Consider the following 19052-nt stretch of genomic DNA (forward strand, 5'->3'; position numbering starts at 1 on the left):
CCCTATTTGTTGTAGGATCATGGTCTGTAACTCATTTTGTTCGTAATGATGCAACATTTCCAACAGTACCACTACCATTGCTCTGTCGTGTACCTGAGGAGTTATATTTCCGAGAAAGTTAATTCTTGAAAATTTGAATTTCCTGCTTCTCTTTATACATTTTGGGTGGGAATTTCTCCCCTCAGGTACATGATAGGAACATACAAGTGATACAATGTAACCACTTGCCTTATTAACCCGAGTATACTCGGAATCCTGTTATGTATAATATATTATTAACCCGACTTTACTCGTAGGATCTGTAAATCTGGGTTTGCATTTTTCTGCGAACCCGAGTATACTTGCTACAGAGTTAACTCGGGATAATTATGTTAAGGCTTTTGTTAAAGGATTTATGACGTCATAGCGCCGTCAATTATATATTTTGTTTCAACCGTTGTTAGTGGCATCAAGTGTACATTCCAAAAAGCAAATAAAAAATTTGTAAAATAGGTAAAATCTTTGTGACTAAAATATGTAAGGCAAGTGGTTAAATAGCTGGTTCATTACAAACAAAAAGGTACAAACCATAATCCTAGAATAAATAGTCTTGGTGCTAGAGCTGATTTACTAAATTTCCCTCCACCATTTTTGGATAATAGTAATGTATTGTTATTCAATAAGCTCTAGCGTCAAGAGTGTTCATTGTAGGACCATAGTTCGTACCTCATTTTGTTTGTAATGAAGTAACGTTTCGAACTGTTCCACTGCCATGGCGCTAGCATTTAACTGGGGGAAGAAATTCTCAAAAAGGTTATTTTTCCTGACAAAAATCTCTTTTTCCCAATTTGAGCGGGATTTTTCACTTCTGGTACATAATGGGGAAATTTGAATAGTACAGTTGGAAACATTCCTTCATTATAAATACAAAGAGTCCTACGATATGATCCTACGATAAAGAGTCTTGACATTAGAGCTTGTTGAATAACAATAGTAGATATTAGGAAAAAATAGTAAATGAATTCTAGCACCAAGACTATTTACCCCAGTATCATGGTTCATACCTCGTTTTGTTTGAAGTGAAGCAATTTTTTTGTAACATTCGCATGTCCATGTTGTATACCGGAGGGAAGAAATTCGCAGGAAATGGAGACTTTTTAAAAAATCCTTTTTTCCCAATTTGGACAGGAATTTTATTGCCTTAGGTACATATTAGGGAAATTTACAAATTAGGAAAAAACTGTTTCATTCCGAACAAAACGAGGTAAGAACCATGATTCTACGATAAATAGTCTCGACGCTATAGCTGCTTGACTGAAAGTCGAAAATTTACCTAAAAAAGTGGAAATCTCAAAAGGGTTAATGTATAGGATTTTCTAGTTCGAACGAATTTTGTACAGTTCTTAGAATAATCTTTGACAAAAAAAAAAAGTTTTAGTGAAAAGTTAGCGGTGGGAACAATAACTGTTCTGAATAGTGGTTTAAGGACTCGAAATTTTATTTTTGCAAAAAAAAAAAAAAATCCATGCTTTTTTTGGCTTGGGATTTTTTTCTTTTAATATTTCATATTTAGTGAAAAAACAACAATGTGTTCCAGCTTTCTTTTCCCATCATAACTTTAAAAAAAATACTGTATTCTGAAGAAAAATGAAAGGTAAGAGCCACCGCACTAAGCTTTGTTGCTCCAGTTCCTTAAACTAAATCATATTATGCTGCTGCTATTAGTGAAACATTTTCTTCTGAAATATGAACAAAATTATGAAGCCTTTTCGGCTCTAATATTAGGTATTGAAGAGTATCTGAAACAATAGTGTTTCTGGAACGGTGTTTTTTACTTGTCTGCCAGTTTGACTTGAAGCAACCCAAACAACACATTTCAAGATGTATAAATTTCAAGAACTTGATATCATGGTTAGGCAACCAACGTGGGACTTATGAGGTGCTAGTTGTATCAAAAGAGCGAAAATTTTCTTTTTCTTTCCAAAAGCAGTTTTTTAAAAATTAAAATAGAGTACGTCTCAAAAATCCGGCTATTTTGCATCTCTAGTCCGGTATATCAATACAAAGTGCAGTTCAATCTATGTACTGAAACATTTCAAGATTAATGTGGTGTGAAAGTAAAATAAGAAAAGTGTGCGTGTAGGTGTATTGTGATAATCTGTTGATCACTTTAGAAAAAAATTGTGTTTGTGATATGTGTTCAGCCTATGAGTTCTGGAGAGTGAGAATGTGGCTTTAGTGCCGAACGTATACGTAGCAATCATGTCGTACTATTTAGTGATTAATTATAGTAAAGTGTTTTTCATATAAGTATCCCGACGCATTTCATATACGCAAATCAAATGAGGTCAACTAGTTTTACTAGTGTACGACTCTTGTGTTGAATGAATACATTGCGTGAGTGAAAAAGCTGTCTTTACTTCGAGTGTCTAATATTTTAATTTTTCAAAAGTATAGCTGTTTTCGTAAATTTCAATTATTTTCCCACACACACGAAAAAAATCCATAACGTTAATACTGTAAAGATTAGTAGAAATTACGCGCTGAGATGGGGCTGGGCGCTGTTGAGAGAGGGGCGCAACAAAAAGACTTGCCCCTCCTATATTTGAAATGTTGTTACGCGGCTGTATTTTTACACAAACGCATGTGATACATATTTTTACACAAACGCAAACGAAGCAATATTTTTTGTTACGCTCAGGGATGTGTGTAAAGAAATGTTGGTTAATGTTAGGGGGTGTATTAGGGGGTTGGGAAACATTTTAAACAAAGGAACTTCATTTCCTAGCCTTCTCTGGATTACAGGGATGCCCACAATCAGGTTTTGGGGCACAGGTTGCGCCTATGATTTTTCTTAAAGAGAGGGGGCATAATTTGTCATTGAAAGTGGAACAATCGAATTTTAATTATTCTATACCACAATGATGCTTCTATGAACACTAACAAGGGAACATCTTATATTGGTAGTAGCATTTCTGAATCAAACAATGCGCAATCGATGAAGGAATATAGAAGTGAGAAATACAAAGTTTTACGGGCCGACACTCAGAAACACAGGAAATACAGAGGAAAGAAGGATCTAGAATCATGTGGAGATAGCAATACAAAAGATACACTGACACAGAAAGAACTTCAAAATGATTAAAGTAATCAAAATGACAATTACATAACAGTATAGTAAGCAAACATTGTACCCATTGACATGCTCAATAACATCATATGTAATGCAATATTGCCAACTGAGCACAAAATGCAGTTTTGATAAATGACACGGAACACAAATTATAACTCTAGAAAATATAATTATGAGTGGAACAATACCTGTGAAATCATGATATATAGTTGTACTGCTCCACTAAAGTGAATCTGTACACTTGTTATGTCAGTATCATTTAGTATTGTATGTTGGTGTTCTAGTTTATTTCATTTACTTTCATGTTTTAACTGTTTAATTTTATTATAATTTATACCAAGGAGATAGCTTTTTCCTTAATAATCTTGTTTGAAAATTTGGGTGATTCGTGTATAACCGTTGCACCTGAATAAGAAGAGGAAGAAATATATAATAGTTCACCTGAATAAGAAGAAGAGATTTGATGCAAGGGTGTTGATTGTGTTTTGAAGTCAGTTTTAGTGAAAACCGTTTTGAAATCAGTTCAGTGGTAACAGTACTACAAGTAAAAAAACAGAAATAACGGTTTGTGTTGTTTATAATTTCGAGATCTTCCAACAATGAGTGCTAGTTTAACGGAAACTTTCCAGTTATTTTTCAAATCCGAATAGATACAAGTTGAATGGTCACCAATTCATTGAAGAAATTTAAAAGGGAACCTTGAAATCTGCTAAATTGCATAAACAGACGAGTTCTTTATCCTTTAACTCAATTTCGAAATATATCCATTCAGCAAAGATTTCAACAATGAATACCATTTAAGTAAACGAATATTACTAGCCAAAATAATATGGACAAATTTGACAAAAGTGACAACCCACTAATGAGGCTATGCGATGCAGCATTATATAATGAAAATCCGACCAATATTACAAATTTTGACTCTACCAACGCTACACAGCACAAAGCTTTCACGCTAATCCAAAGTACAAACACAGGCCATAGTTCGGATGTTCCAAATAGTATATCATGCTCTCACTGCAACAGACATTTTTTCAGCCAGAGAGGTTTAGCTATTCACAAAGGCAGATGCCATCATAAACTTTCTAATACCACACTACCATCCAGTAAAATAGTTCTTGATGCAGGGGCGTCATTTAGGGGGGGCAGGGAGGGGCATTTGCCCCCCCCCCTGAGTTTGAGATGTATATAGATTTTATCAATAGAATAGTAGTAAATCGGTGAAAAACGCGAAATTTTACTTATATCAAGGGGTCTTGCACCCCCCAAGCAAAATCTGAAATGACGCTCCTGTCTTGATGGCATAGATTTCAATTATGAAGACTATATCTCACTTTTGTGGTGTACTCGCTCATCTGAAAGCCAACATTCCAGTTCTTCGCCGAGTCCCTCGAGGAGCTAGATTGGCCGTAGCAGAATCTCTTCAAGACATAATACAAAAGGTAATGAGAACTAACAATCTTGAGTCTTGGACAGAGCTTTTCCTATACCCATATGCAGTACTCTGTATTCCACCACATTCCGAAAAAGTCACCAATCTCACATCGTGGGTAAAGCACAGTCAGGACTTGGTCAGAATTGCATAGGGATGCTCTATCAGCACCCTTTATGCATACGTACAAACCTCGTCAATCGCCAACATCCAACTCATTTAATATCGAGACCATCGAACAGAAATTGGCAGAGGGACATACGAGGAGCAGTGAGATTATTATCTTCCGAAGATATTTTAACTACTCCGAATAAATCAGTGCTGGAGTCCCTTAGAGAAAAACATCCTGCTCACTCTCATTCATTGAACTTTCCTGAACCTCCCGAGACATCCTTTACTCTTACTAAAGTATCAGCATTAGAATTCACCAAAGCTCTTAAATCGTTCCCGGCGGGTTCAGCAGGTGGAATGGATAATCTCCGTCCAGCGATTCTAAAAGATCTTATTATGATTGAAGATTTCGAGACGAAAGAGCGCTTAATCAACTCAATATGCGAATTATTAAATCTGGTAATTTCAGGAAAATTACCAGCCGTAATAAATCCGATTTTTTCGGCGCTTCACTCATTGCGCTAAAGAAGAAAAGTGGTGGCATTCGACCAGTAGCAGTGGGAAATGTGTGGAGGCGACTCACAGCTAAAATTATATGCTCCAGAATGCGAGAATCATTAATTGATATATTATCCCCACACCAGCTAGGAGTCTGCGTGCCCTACGGAGCTGAAACTGCAGTCCATGCTGCACGAATGTATTATTCCTGTCAACATCCTCAACCTAAAGCTCTACTTAAAATAGATTTCAAAAACGCTTTCAACGAAATTAACCAAGATTCAATGCTGTCTTCAGTTAAAAACCACTTCCCTTCTTTCTTTCCATACATATATACCAGAGCTACTCACAACCTAGCTACCTTTTTATAGGAGATAATATTATCCTTTCACAACGTGGAGTTCAACAGGGAGATCCACTGGGTCCTGCTCTATTTGCATTAACTCTTCACCCTATAATTAGAGATATTAATACTGAGCTCAACATTTGGTATTTAGATGATGGCACTATAGCCGGAAACACTGAGTCAGTATTACATACTTTAGATCATATACGCTCACAAGCAACATCGATCGGATTGTCTCAATTACTCGAAATGCGAAATCGGCTTTCTAGGAGTAACAAATGCTGAAACTCAAAATCTATATGACAGATTCAACGAGGCGGCGCCTGGAATTAAATTATTAACATCATCTAACGCCGAACTGCTAGGAGCGGCTCTTACACCAGACACAAGGAGCAAGATATTACTGGAAAAGATTTCATCTTTAGATCATCTACTTTCACGCCTTTCCAAACTTTCTGCATATTCAGCATTTTATCTCCTCATAGCATCTTTCTCGATCCCAAGATTGTTGTATTTTCTACGTTGTTCCCCCTCCTGGAGGGACGATAATCTACTTGAGAAATTCGACTATGCTCTTAAAACAGGATTGGAGAATATTCTTAATTGTACCGTCAGTGATGAAGCACGGCTGAAAGTACATGGATGAAGCATCACTACCAGTAAGAAATGGAGGTCTTGGAATACGTCGCGCCACGAATCTGGCTATCCCGTCTTTTCTGGCCTCTTTCTATAGTTCAAGACAACTGATTGGAACCCTCCTTCAGAGAGAAGATGAAGTCACTAACCCGGATGTGCAGGACTGCATAGCCAGATGGTCAAGTTTAGTTGGGTCAGACCCCCCGGCTCCCGAAAGTCGAAATAATCAGTCGGTCTGGGACGAGCCTACCGTGAATTACCGTTTGGATTCATTATTGCAGACTTCTAATAACATCGAAGATAAGGCCAGATTACTTGCTGTCATGTCCCCTGAAAACGGAGCATGGCTTCAAGCTCTACCTTCACCTTCTCTCGGCCTACACCCAGACAACGAAAGCTTCCGCGTGTCCGTCGCCCTTCGACTAGGAGCAAATATATGTGAACAACACCACTGCCCAAGATGCAAAGCTCTCGTAGATAAAAGAGGTTTACACGGTCTGTCATGCAAAAGCAGTGCCGGCAGACATACACGCCATTCGAATGTAAATGACATTTTGAGAGCCTTAACATACGCAGGGGTGCCAGCAGTGAGAGAACCAATTGGGTGCAGCCGTTCAGACGGAAAAAGGCCGGATGGTATGACTTTAGTGCCCTGGAAGCAAGGAAAGTCGTTGATTTGGGATTTCACTTGCTCAAACACTTATGCACCCTCCAATCTGCAATTTTCATCGACCAAAGCAGGACTTATCGCTGCACGAAGAGCAAAAGAAAAAAGAAATAAATACGTTAATCTCCTAGATAAGTATTGGTTTATTGCAATAGCAATTGAATCTAGTGGATCCTGGGATCAAGAGGGCGCAAAATTTATTAACGAAATTGGCAAGCGTATATCCATTAAATCAGGAGACACTCGAGCTAAATCTTTTCTAATTCAACGCATAGGCATTGCCATTCAACGAGGGAACGTAGCCGCTATTATGGGCACGTTACCCACTGGTAAAGAATTAGAAGAGATTTTTCTTTTATAATTTCTTTCGGCGCTTAGTACACTAAAAGCATTCAAATTTGGAAATAAAGTTAGAAATATCTAGAATACATTTGAACCCCAAATCTTCTGGGAGTTAAAGCGTCAGGCAATACATTATACAGAACTATGTTAACCCGAAGAAAACTAATTCTGGTTTTCCCTTTCTCAGCAGAGAGCTTTAAAAATTATTGTGAAATAATTTTAATTGTTACATTCTTGTAATTTTGTATTTTAATATTTAATGATTTTACAGTTAATATAATATAATTTATATACTCGAAATGTTTTCAATCAAATGGAAAAGTGTAATAATTTCATGAAAGTTTAAATTTACGAAATAATCCGTATTTCTGTTTTTTTTTTTTTTCGTTTCGTTTTACAAAGGAAAAAGGGACCAGAACTAAATACTAATCTTTATAATTCTTCAAAGAGCTTCGTAAGTAAAAAATAATATAAATCTAAGCAGCTTAACAACGATATTTTTACTTTCAGTTCATGTACTTAATTTGGTATTTCGGAAGAAGAAACCTTATAATCATGTTTAGCTAAATATTGGAATCTTTTTCAGGAGGTGAAACCTCCTGAATACAAATTTCCCCTAAAATCAAATGGAAACATTCTAAATTTATGTCCTATTAACATCGATGTTTTCCAGGTTTAGGCCTATTTACTTTCAAATTTGGAAATTGTAGTATACGTACTTTTATATCCTACTTAAATATTCTCCACGGCTATGATAAGAAATGCCATATAAATATTTAGGGTTAAGTTCCAAAGTTGGGCGTCCGTTTCCATCAAAATTTTTAAAATTTAAAGGAAAGATATGGATAATTTGATCGTTTGTGTGCTTGATAATATATAAGAGTGTCGAAAAAATGGTTTATTTGTTATATACAAGCGGTTATAAACATGGGACTATACGGCGAGCGGAAGGAACTACTTGGCGCAAGGTAACCGAACAGTTGCATTGTGGGAAAGAAACGAGCATTTATGTTATCAACGTGGCGAATGTACAAGGGCAATGAACTGGCGGTTTTAACATTTGTGAAGCAATACGTTGATAACGAGCAAAATCTTTTAAAAGTTTGTGAAGAGCACGGATTAATGAACCTAATAACAAATTGCAAAAAGTGTGTAAAGGAGATAATACCGAAAAAAAAACGTGTCGAAAGCGGACGCCCAACTTCGGAATAAATGCCAATATTTATATATATATTTAACATCTTTTAACATCTACAAACGATATGGAGATAATAAAATTATAAATAAATTATCGAAATATATCAACATGGAGGTTACGTCAATTAAGTATGTAACATTATTTGAAGTAAAGAAGATTTAATTATTACATAAATAATTATAATGAGTCGTCGAAGCTATTTATGCATGATTAATGAATGGTCCTAATGTTCTGCACTAATGAGAGTAAAGATTATATAAAATAATTTAAATAAAAACAGTCATGGTTAAGTAAGATGAAGATTAAGGAAGTAGTTAAACAGAACGATAAATGTTATGCCTGTCTCCCATGCTGAAAATGTCATTTATATATCCAATTTTTTTTTTTTTTTTTTTTTTTTTTTTACGTTTAGCACACCGAATGTATGTTGCTTGTACCTTATCAAGAGGTTTGAAATTACATCTTATAATGCACCCGTCTATGGGAACATCTTTAGTTGATACGTATACAAATCATGTTTTCTTGTGAAAATAGGAATTAAATAAAAATCTGTTTTAACATTAGCATGATGCAGTATAACCTATTTATGTATATTTCTGTATTTATTCGTCATTGTCTCCAAAGCAATATTTATGTTTCAAATTTATTTATGTACCATGTTTTCTGTTCACTAATACTTGTGTCAACTTCCGTGTCATGTAGATATTGTACTTTGTTTCTATGTCCATAGCACATTTTGAAATAATAACTTACAAAATCATATATCTGAAATGTTAAATACTCATAATTCGTGACATGTTCTAATAAAACTTTTATGTGAATTCTGTTCAATTTGATACGTTACCGTATATTCTATTCAATTTTGATGAACTTATACTTCACAGCCCCGAAAAGATCGGAACCAGCGCTTGCGTGACCGGCATTACGGGCAGTGGGGTAGGACATAGTGTTGCCAACGTTAGAGGATAGGCCTATATGAAATCCTATATTAATCTCGGATGTAGAAGAGTACGTACAGCACACGATTCCAACTAGTTAATACCAAAATATGATACTACAAACAAGAAAATAATCACTGAAGTACGAAAATAAGGGGACGAAGCAGTCTCGAATTAGTTTTTCCCAAGTGGAAAATCAGAATAGTATCAAACACAACACACAAAACTCCATATAGGAATTTATATAGGCCCATCTTCAAATGTTGGCAACAGTGTACATCACTACACAGGTATGGTTCTACTCATAATTATATTTTCTAGACGTTATATTTTATGACTGTGCTATTTAACAAAACTGCATTTTGTGCTGTTGGCAACACTGCATTACATATGATGTTATTGAGCATGTCTGTGTGTATAATGTTTGCTTACTATACCGTTGTTTAAATGTCATTTTGATTACTTTAATCATTTTGAAGTTCTTTCTGTTTGAATGTATCTTTTGTATTGCTACCTTCACATGATTCTAGATCCTTCTTTCCTCTGTATCTCCTGTTTCAGGACTAGCTCAGGAGAGTAATGCTTCCCAGTGTTGCCACAGTCCTAGCTCTGGAGCGGGCTGAAAAATAGTACCGTCAAATGGGATGAATAGAAACACATTGTTTGGATATATGAGTATGTAAGTTTGGTGATATTAAAGATATCGCGTATTAGATTATTCCAAAAACTGGTCTTATTATGCTGATAAAATTCAGTAAACGTCATATTAATTTATCAATTCCAATTTTCTTCACCTTGATTTTTCTTTGTTTCTATTCAACCCATGGGTAGGGTGAATAGAAACAATGACTTTGTTTTCATTGTTATTTCTTTTATACTATTGAAAAGGTGAAAGGAAACGGCGTATTTATTAAAACGAACTATTTACATGATACTTTCAAGATATAAGTTCAATGAGACCAGTATTACACAAGTTATACAAAATTATAAAACAATACAGTACACAAAGTGGGTAGATACGACCATCCAGTTTAGGTGATATTTAATAAACACTTAAACCACTGAAATCATCAGGGAAACTTATCATATCCATAAAGCGTGTGCTGCCGAACTTCTAATAGGAGGCGACAATTTCATCACAATATCCTCATATGGAAAGAACGATTCTTCAGAAGTTTCTGAAAATTTCATTGTTTGCGGTGCTCTCTTATAAAACACTCCCACATATCCACCAGGTTCACATCTTTGCACTTGGGCAACGAATAGTCTTACCGAGCATTTGTGCTTCCCATAAACCTTTACCACAGCAAAAGCACCAGCTTTTAGAAAACCATCATCGAGTTCGTCATCGTCTGGAATACTATCTTCTGGAGTGTTATCTTTTTCCTCTTCCGATAATATACCGGTTAAACTTAAATCTTCGTCACTATCGTGAACAGAATAATCGTCAGAGCTCTCTGACGACGAGTGTTCCACGTGCATCAACTTTCTTGTCTGTGAGAGATCCGTTCCGTTGCTGTCGGAGTAAGAAGATCCAGGTTGAGTTTCGTTGTCATTTGATGAAGATATACCATTTACAGAAAATGAACCAACACTCTTACCAAAAACAACATCTATTCGTATTCTCTTTTTTCGTTGTTTAATTTTTTCTTCTCGCATAAGAGGTCTTGAGAAGGTCAATAAGAGAACGGTCTAAGCCTGAGCTGTCTCTTGCTGTTCTATTCCTTCTCGTTCGGTGTCTGTTTTTGGCAGCATCCTCAGTACTTGGTCTCGACAAAGGGGAAAAATTCCACTTTTTAAATCCAGCCCTGCTATTTTCCTCCTTCAGTTTGTCGCACAGTTTTTTCAGAAGACTTGGAAATTTGTCTTTAGGGATGGTTGATTCATTCCTACCAGGTCCTTTTTTCCACTCCTAAAGAATTTGCCTCCAGAGACTCTTCATTGGGCGAAAAAATGCCACATCTAGTGGCTGTGTAAGATGAGTCAGTTGGTAGGTAAAAAACATCAAACGAATACCATTTTCTGAGCACAATCTAATGGTTTCAGGAGAGAGGTGTTATAACAAATTGTCACCAATTAATATTTTTTTATCAGTAGTTTTTCTAAAATATGGAATAGCGATTGTTTCTATCCAGTTTTCAAAACATCGGTTAAACCACCCGGATCTTGTTCGATTGTATCTTGCATACTTCGGACCACCTTCCGTTCAAGAAGTATAGAGATACGGGTGCAATATAGTACCATCGGCTGCTCCAGCAAACATAACACCCATTGACGCTTTTGTTGAGTTCATTATTCTCTCCGGATACTTACAGCCCCTTCGTGTTATAGTTTTTCGTTTCCCGGGGTCATTACATAAATTTGTCTCGTCGTAGTTAACTACGTTACTGGGTGGTACATCACCCAGCTCCTGTTCCAGATGATCAAAATAGCTGTTTATTGTTTGTAGAGTGATGGCTGTGCGGGTTCTTTTGATGTTTTGGCACATTCTCATTGAGAGAGCTTGTTTGTCTCTTTAGAAATGAATGAACAAAGTCGGGACCTGGCAAGTTTTCTTTGAATTGTTTCAGTCTTTCCCATTCGATCTAGAAACTCTTTTACCATAAGTCTCAATGTTAAAGAATCTACGGGGTATCCCCATTCACTACATACATGTAGTCTCTCTACCAGAATCTGTTCTTGCTCTGAAGTTAGTACAGTTTGACCACCTTGTTTTTCTAGGTTGTCACCTCGTTTCAAATGTCTGTAAAGTACCGAATAATTAATGTCATACTTCTCACCTGCTCTCCTTAAACTGAGACCATTGCGCGTTGAATGTTATCCTGTCGATGCTTCTTATAGGTTTTTCAACCCAAAACAGGTTTGTAGGTGCGAGGCATGGCAAATGTACGGTAATGCAGACGTAAAAAATCTGAAAGATACAAACAAAAACCAAACAATATGGCTTAAATTAATCACAAATATATATATACAACATGTCACAAAAACATTTTTAAAATGCAACTTTAGTTATTGTTTACCTAGTCTTCAGATTATTACAATTTGTAACTTACTTTTAATAAGAATCGATCTGCCAACAATGTTGTGTTTCTATTCACCCCACCAAATAAAAATCGTAACAATAACCTAGTAAAGTTAAATTTTGATTAGAAATCATTTACGAAAGGAAAACTTTTACTATGAATCTCATTAAATGAAGCAACAAACTACAAAATAAGCACATGTTCAAATTCAAATAATATGAAAATGTCATACTTACCAAGAAAGTTTGTGAAGCGCCAAAATACCGTGTACAATTTTAGTAACACATTAACGCTGCTGCCGTCTACTTCAATGTTGCCAACTCACTAAAACCTTTTGTCTCTACTCTGAACACTTTAGCCGTAAAAGACTACGTTAAAAAATTTCAGTTTCGTTGATTAATTTATCGTCCAGATAAATCCAAAACTAATCTGGAAGTTTTGTTTCTATTCACCCCCATTTGACGGTACCAAATTGGACTAAAAAGGGTTGAATTCATTAATTTATACCACTGTAATACATCTGTAATACATGGCCCTATAACACGAAACTAAAAGAGGTAAAATTCTAGAACACTCTCCATTTCCTCTTCCAAGAGTACAAATCAAGAAACTACTCTTTTCAAGAATTACTTTTCAAAGACATCGAAAAAGTAGGGCCTGGAAAAAACGTGGAAGTAAATGAAACGTTTCTCACATGTAGGAAATATAACAGAGGCCGAAAATTAAAAGGGAAAACGCAGTGGTGGATCTACCTAGGTAGCAGGTAAAAACGGGGGCTAGGCAGAACCCAGGCTATGATAAGTAGTTACATCATGAGTTTAGAGGAGACCGGGGCTTGTTGTGACAGGGGCAGGTTGTTACAGTTATGTTTCTATTAAAAGTGCAAAAAATATTCACGACCTGGCGACGCTGATTGACGCCTACAGTCACGAATTCACAGGTTATTGTTTCCCATCAGCGTGAGTCGCGCCAAGCCAGAGCAAAGAAGAAAGTTGGTTTTGTGGAGGTCTTGATCTATTTTTCAAGGTAAGTTTGATTTCTGTTTTCTTCAATATAAAATAGTTGGAAATATTAATGGTATTTTCTAAAAGCTAAAGCAACTATAATACGCATGTAAACGTTTTTTTTTTTGTTGTTGTTGTTGGTAAAGTAAAACTGAAATACTGAATTGCCAATAAAAGCAAAAAATACCCATTGGGGCTAGTTGTGACAAACTGCTAGGGGTAAATTGTGACAAATGTCACAACTGACCCCGCAAAAAACCAGACAATGGAAGTTTATTGTCTAATTAATTTTATTAATTTTACATAAGTGATATTATTAATGTTTTGTTAGGAAGTGGACACGTTATTAGTATTGGGAAGAAATTTCCGATTTCTAACGCATAAAATCATTAGCACGCTGTTGATTGTATATGCATCAATGTTTGCAGATTTAGACTGGTTTCTTTTGCATATGTCTCTGGTTGATGATCTCAAGCAGTGGCGGCGATTGGACTTTAAAAGTGGGGGGGCAAGACATGATCCGAATATTTCTATATAAATCTTAGTTCCCTTGTTGTTTCTAACACTTTGACGAAATGTTGCATAACTAATAGGATACTATTTTTTTCTGTTAAAATACCGTATATCGTATTTCATATTTTATTAACTAAATTGACGAGAGCAACGCAAGTAGGTACTAGCCCTTTGTACTCTTAAACAACAAAAATGTAACAAGAGATTTGATTCCTTGCTCATGAACATCCTAAAATTCAGTCTGGAAAATTGTGTGATCAGATTATTTAATAACAAATGCAAAACAAATAAATAGAAATAATAATATTAATCATAGTAAAGAATAATGAGGATTGTTTTGCAAATGTTATATTGATACTGTGGATAAATGAACAACTTAATTTTTAATTCCATACAGGTTATTACTCTTAGAAAATGAAAGACAGTAAATACTACAAGCATATACTACAACATTTAAAGAAATATTTGCCTCTGCAGCTTCCAGAAACATATTCGTTGTCATTAGGTGCAGTCTTCACCTTCTTGTAACACATCAAAACATAATACGAGGGTCATTTAACTCGAACTGGCAACACTGCTACGATTGGAGTGTCATGTAGGCAGGAGACAAATGACGAACATAGTGTGTTCCGTTGATGTGTACGAGTCAATTCAACGCTATTACGGTACCATATTACGATGTGTGTGGCTAGTAGACATTGTTAAAGTGATTGTTGTGTGAAATACCGCCGTAACGCAATGTTCACGCTTGCAGAACAGTGTGTGTTTATGAAATTCCAGATGGTACGAGGGCGAAATGCTAGGACGATTCACAGAGCATTAGTACAGGCCTATAGTGAAGATGCTCTACCGTATCGGATAGTGGCCAGATGGGTTGCAGCATTTCAGGTGGGACGACAGTCAACAGACAAAATGCACGGTGGAGGGCATATGCGAAGGCATACAACCAATCCAGTACAGACTCTGTTACGACGATGGGGTTAGGAGGTACTGGAGCACCCGCCATATTCCCCGGATATGAGTCTCTGAGACTCCACAAAAATGAAAGAATCTCTTAGGGGCAAACGTTTCAGAGACATTCCCAGCATTGTTCGTGCCTTATGGCGCACTGTCAACACCTTCTCACAAAGTGGGGCTTTTGATAGGTATTCAACGGTTACCAGACATCTGGCGAAGGGTTCAACAGGCTGGTGGAGATTACATCGAAGGACTATAAGCTTCTTGAGGTGAGTGATTCACTGCATTCCATTTCACAACTATGTTGCCACTTCGAGTTAAATGACCCTCGTACTTAGCATCACTCCACACTCCAGTTATACAAAATAATCCTAAAACATAGAATTATGTTGAATTCACTAAATTTAATTGTATATGCTCTCGTACACCCCTAAACACAGCACTTAACTCGTATATTACACTGCAAAATAATGGAAAAGGTAGAAGTTGTTTCTTATTAGTCTCCTTTTAATCAATAATCCTTAGTATTAGGAACAAAAGAAGATATTTTAGAAACTGTCGATTTTTTTTTTTTTTTTTTTGCAATTAAAGCATAACTTGTGAAAGATTTTTTTTTTCGAAATATTCTCTCAATTTGTTTCAAAGTGGCTGACTAATATATCGAGCCCTTGTAAGAAGTAGTGAAAACTATGCTGCAACTGTTGTGCTCCACGGGAAGACAATCAATACTTATTCATGCAAAGACAAGCATTATATGGCACCATTTTTTTTTCTATGGATCAGTAATACACACAAAAACTTTACATTTCCAAATGAAACTATATACATTAATGGGCTACTTCAAAAAAGTGGGGGGGAAACTGCCCCCCCTAATCGCCGCCCATGATCTCAAGGGATCCCGGGTTCGATTCCCGGTGGAGACAAATTGTTCGGATCCCACCTTAGTTGTAGGTCTCTCCTTAGGACGTCATCACCATTCCATGGAAAAGAAAGACAAACCGCCATGGGTTCATCTTGCCCAGAGACTTTGAATCAAAGACTGGCCTTTGGACATAACACCATATCAGCATTAACAACAATAACAACATCCTTTTGCATGTAGTTTGCAGCAATTTGAATTTGCATTTTAATGTTTGTTTCAATCTTTCTCGTTGCAGATGGTACGAACATATGAGAGAAAGAGAAAGGCCAGATATCAATTGAAGTGCACATAGATGCAGCACGATCATACCACGAAAACAAGGGATCTTTAAGACAAGTGCAGCACAATATGAGGTTAATAGACAGTCACAGTACAGATTCTACAAGAAGCAGTTTGCTGCAGGTAATTAGAACCTAGGATTGAGCTTAATTTACATGGAGAAGAGATTTGACCGACATCGATTTCATGGTAAAGGCCCTACTGGAAATATTGCAGGAAGTAATCCATCAGGTTGGATAACAGGAGACCTGTTTGTGCAATTCATGGAGCATTTTGTCACACACACAGGCAGTTCTCTTCAACATCGTGTCCTTTTGTTGTTTGATAACCATGAATCTTATATCTCAGTGCAGGTAATCAATTATGCCAAGAAAAATGGTTTATTCTCCTGTCATTCCCATCTCACACGTCCCATAAGCTGCAATCCCTGGACAGAGGAGTATATTCTTCATTTAAAAAGTTAGTTGCAAATGGAATGGATGCATGGATGGAAAACAATCCCGGTTGTCCATTAAGTATCTATGTCATTCCGACTACTGTGAAAACGGCATTTCCTCTTAGTGTAAATCCATATAATATTCCTAATGCATTCAGAATAACTGGTATATATCCCTTTAATAGAGACATTTTTGCAAATGATGAATTTTTGGCATCACAGGTAACTGACCGTCACGTTGAAGATGATGACCACATTATAAAGTTAGCACTAGGACGTACTTTGCTAACACATCACTCAACTTCAACAGCATCCTCAACGAACCTTTCAGGTCATAATGAAGAACAAGGACCAACTAACATTACACAAGAAGTGAATTCAGGACTCCCAGATTTACCTGTAAAGGAAACAAACCAGCCTTATCCAGCAACAAACCGTAAATAATCTGAAACCTTATCGACTGTTGACAATAGACCTTCTACAAGTAAAGAAAAAACACAATTGTCGTCTATGCAAAAAAAATGCCTTAAGACGAAACGTCCAGAAATGACAGTAATCCTCATCATGTTAGTCCTAGCGCCCTTCGTCCATTACCAAAAGTTAGACCCAGGGAATCTAAACGAGGAAGGAAGAAAGGAGTGTCCGCTGTACTCACTGATACTCCAGTTAAAGAAGCATTAGAAGCAGAAGCAGGAGCAAGACATGAAAAGTCTCTGAAGAAGGATATAAACCGTTATATTCTGAACAGCTCTATGAAAAAGGGGGGATATCAAAACGTAAAAGTGATAGTAACGATGATAGTGAAGATAATTGTTTTTGTCTTGTATGTCTGGAACCATTTTCTACTTCCAAACCCAGAGAATCGTGGGTTCAATGTGTTGACTGTAACCAGTGGTCACACGAAGCGTGCACAGAAGGTAATCCTATTTATGTATGCCTCAACTTCAACTCGGACGATGATAGAGGGTCTATGTAGTCAAGGTTTGCATCATAAGTCATTTCTGAAAGAAATTGTGATTCTATCATAAAACTGAGTATTAGGAAGGAAGTATTGTTGGAGCATTTAACTGTGTACGATAACGATAATTTAGATAGAGTATTCAAATGAAAAATTGAAAGTAGGTTCTTTATGTATGCAAAATATTTTTGTTAGGAAACATTACCTTTACGTTATGTGTATCAGAGCCCTGCAAACCCAGGACCGAAGACGGCCCGGCCCGACCCGAATGGATCTGAATTCTGTGCCCGGCTCGACCCGAATCTCGAGCCGGGCTCTAACCGGGCCGGCCCGAACACTGTGAAAGACGGTTCGGAAACTAATGTTGGCAGCCTGTGTTAATCGTAATGTGTTTGGCATGGGCGGCGATTAGGGGGGCAAAGGGGGGCAGTTGCCCCCGCACTTTTTTTAAGTAACCAATTAATGTATATAGTTTCATTTGGAAATGTAACGATTTTGTACGTGTTACTGATTAATAGGAAAAAATGCTGCCATATAATATTTGCTGTTGCGTGAATACGTATTGGTTGTCTTCCCGTGGAGTAAAGAAAGCTACAGTAATTGCGTTTTAATCGCCACAGAAAATAACCCCAAAAAATAACCTATTGGAGCACAATTTCAGCATACTTTCATTTCTTCTTACAAGGGCTCGATATGTTAGTGAGCCGCTTTGAAGCTAATCGAAAGAACATTATGCAAAAAAGTAGGGCCTATTTCACAAGTTATTCTTTAATTGCACAAAAATTGACAGTTCCTAAAATGTCTTTTCTTCTTTCTAAAGTAAGGAATATCGATTAAAAAGAGCGTGATAAGAAACAACTTCTACCTTTTCCATTGTTTTGTAGTGTAATATACGAGTGAAGTGTTGTGTTTAAGGATGTACGAGTGTATATACAACAAAATTTAGTAAATTGAACACAATTCTAGGTTTTAAATTTATTTTGTATAACTGAAGTGTGGATTGTAAGTATTGTTGTGTTTTGATGTGTTCCAAGAAAGTGAAATCTGCACCTAATGGCAACGAACATATTTCAAGAAGTTGCAAAAGCAAATATTTCTTTAAATGTCGTAGCATATGCTTGTAGTATTTACTGTCTTTCATTTTCCAAGAGTAATAACATACATTTAATAGCATGTGTGGAATTAAATATTAAGTTTTTCATTAATCCTCAGTTTCAATATAACTTTTGCAAAACAAGCATCATTATTCATTACTATGATTAATATTATCCTTTCTATTTATTTGTTTTGCAAATTTATTAAATAATCTGATCACTCAATTTTCCAGACAGAATTTTAAGATGTTCATGAGCAAGGAATCAAATCTCTTCTTACACTTTCGTTGTTTAAGAGTACAAAGGGCTAGTATCTACTTGCGTTGTTCTTCTCAATTTACTTAATAAACTATTATATACGATATACGGTATTTTAACTGAAAATATAGTATCCTATTAGTTATACAACCTTTCGTCAAACAAAATGTTAGAAACAACCAGGAAAACTAACATTTATATACAAATATTCAGATCATGTCTTGCCCCCTCACTTTTAACGTCCAACCGCCGCCACTGGTGTTTGGGAAATTAATTCTTTATTCAAGACTGTAAAGTACTGTACTTCTACTACTCTTATTACTACTAC

The sequence above is a fragment of the Thermobia domestica genome, chromosome 1 (genome assembly GCF_964235325.1).
Source record: "Thermobia domestica chromosome 1, izTheDome1.hap1.1, whole genome shotgun sequence".
NCBI classification, from domain to species: domain Eukaryota; kingdom Metazoa; phylum Arthropoda; class Insecta; order Zygentoma; family Lepismatidae; genus Thermobia; species Thermobia domestica.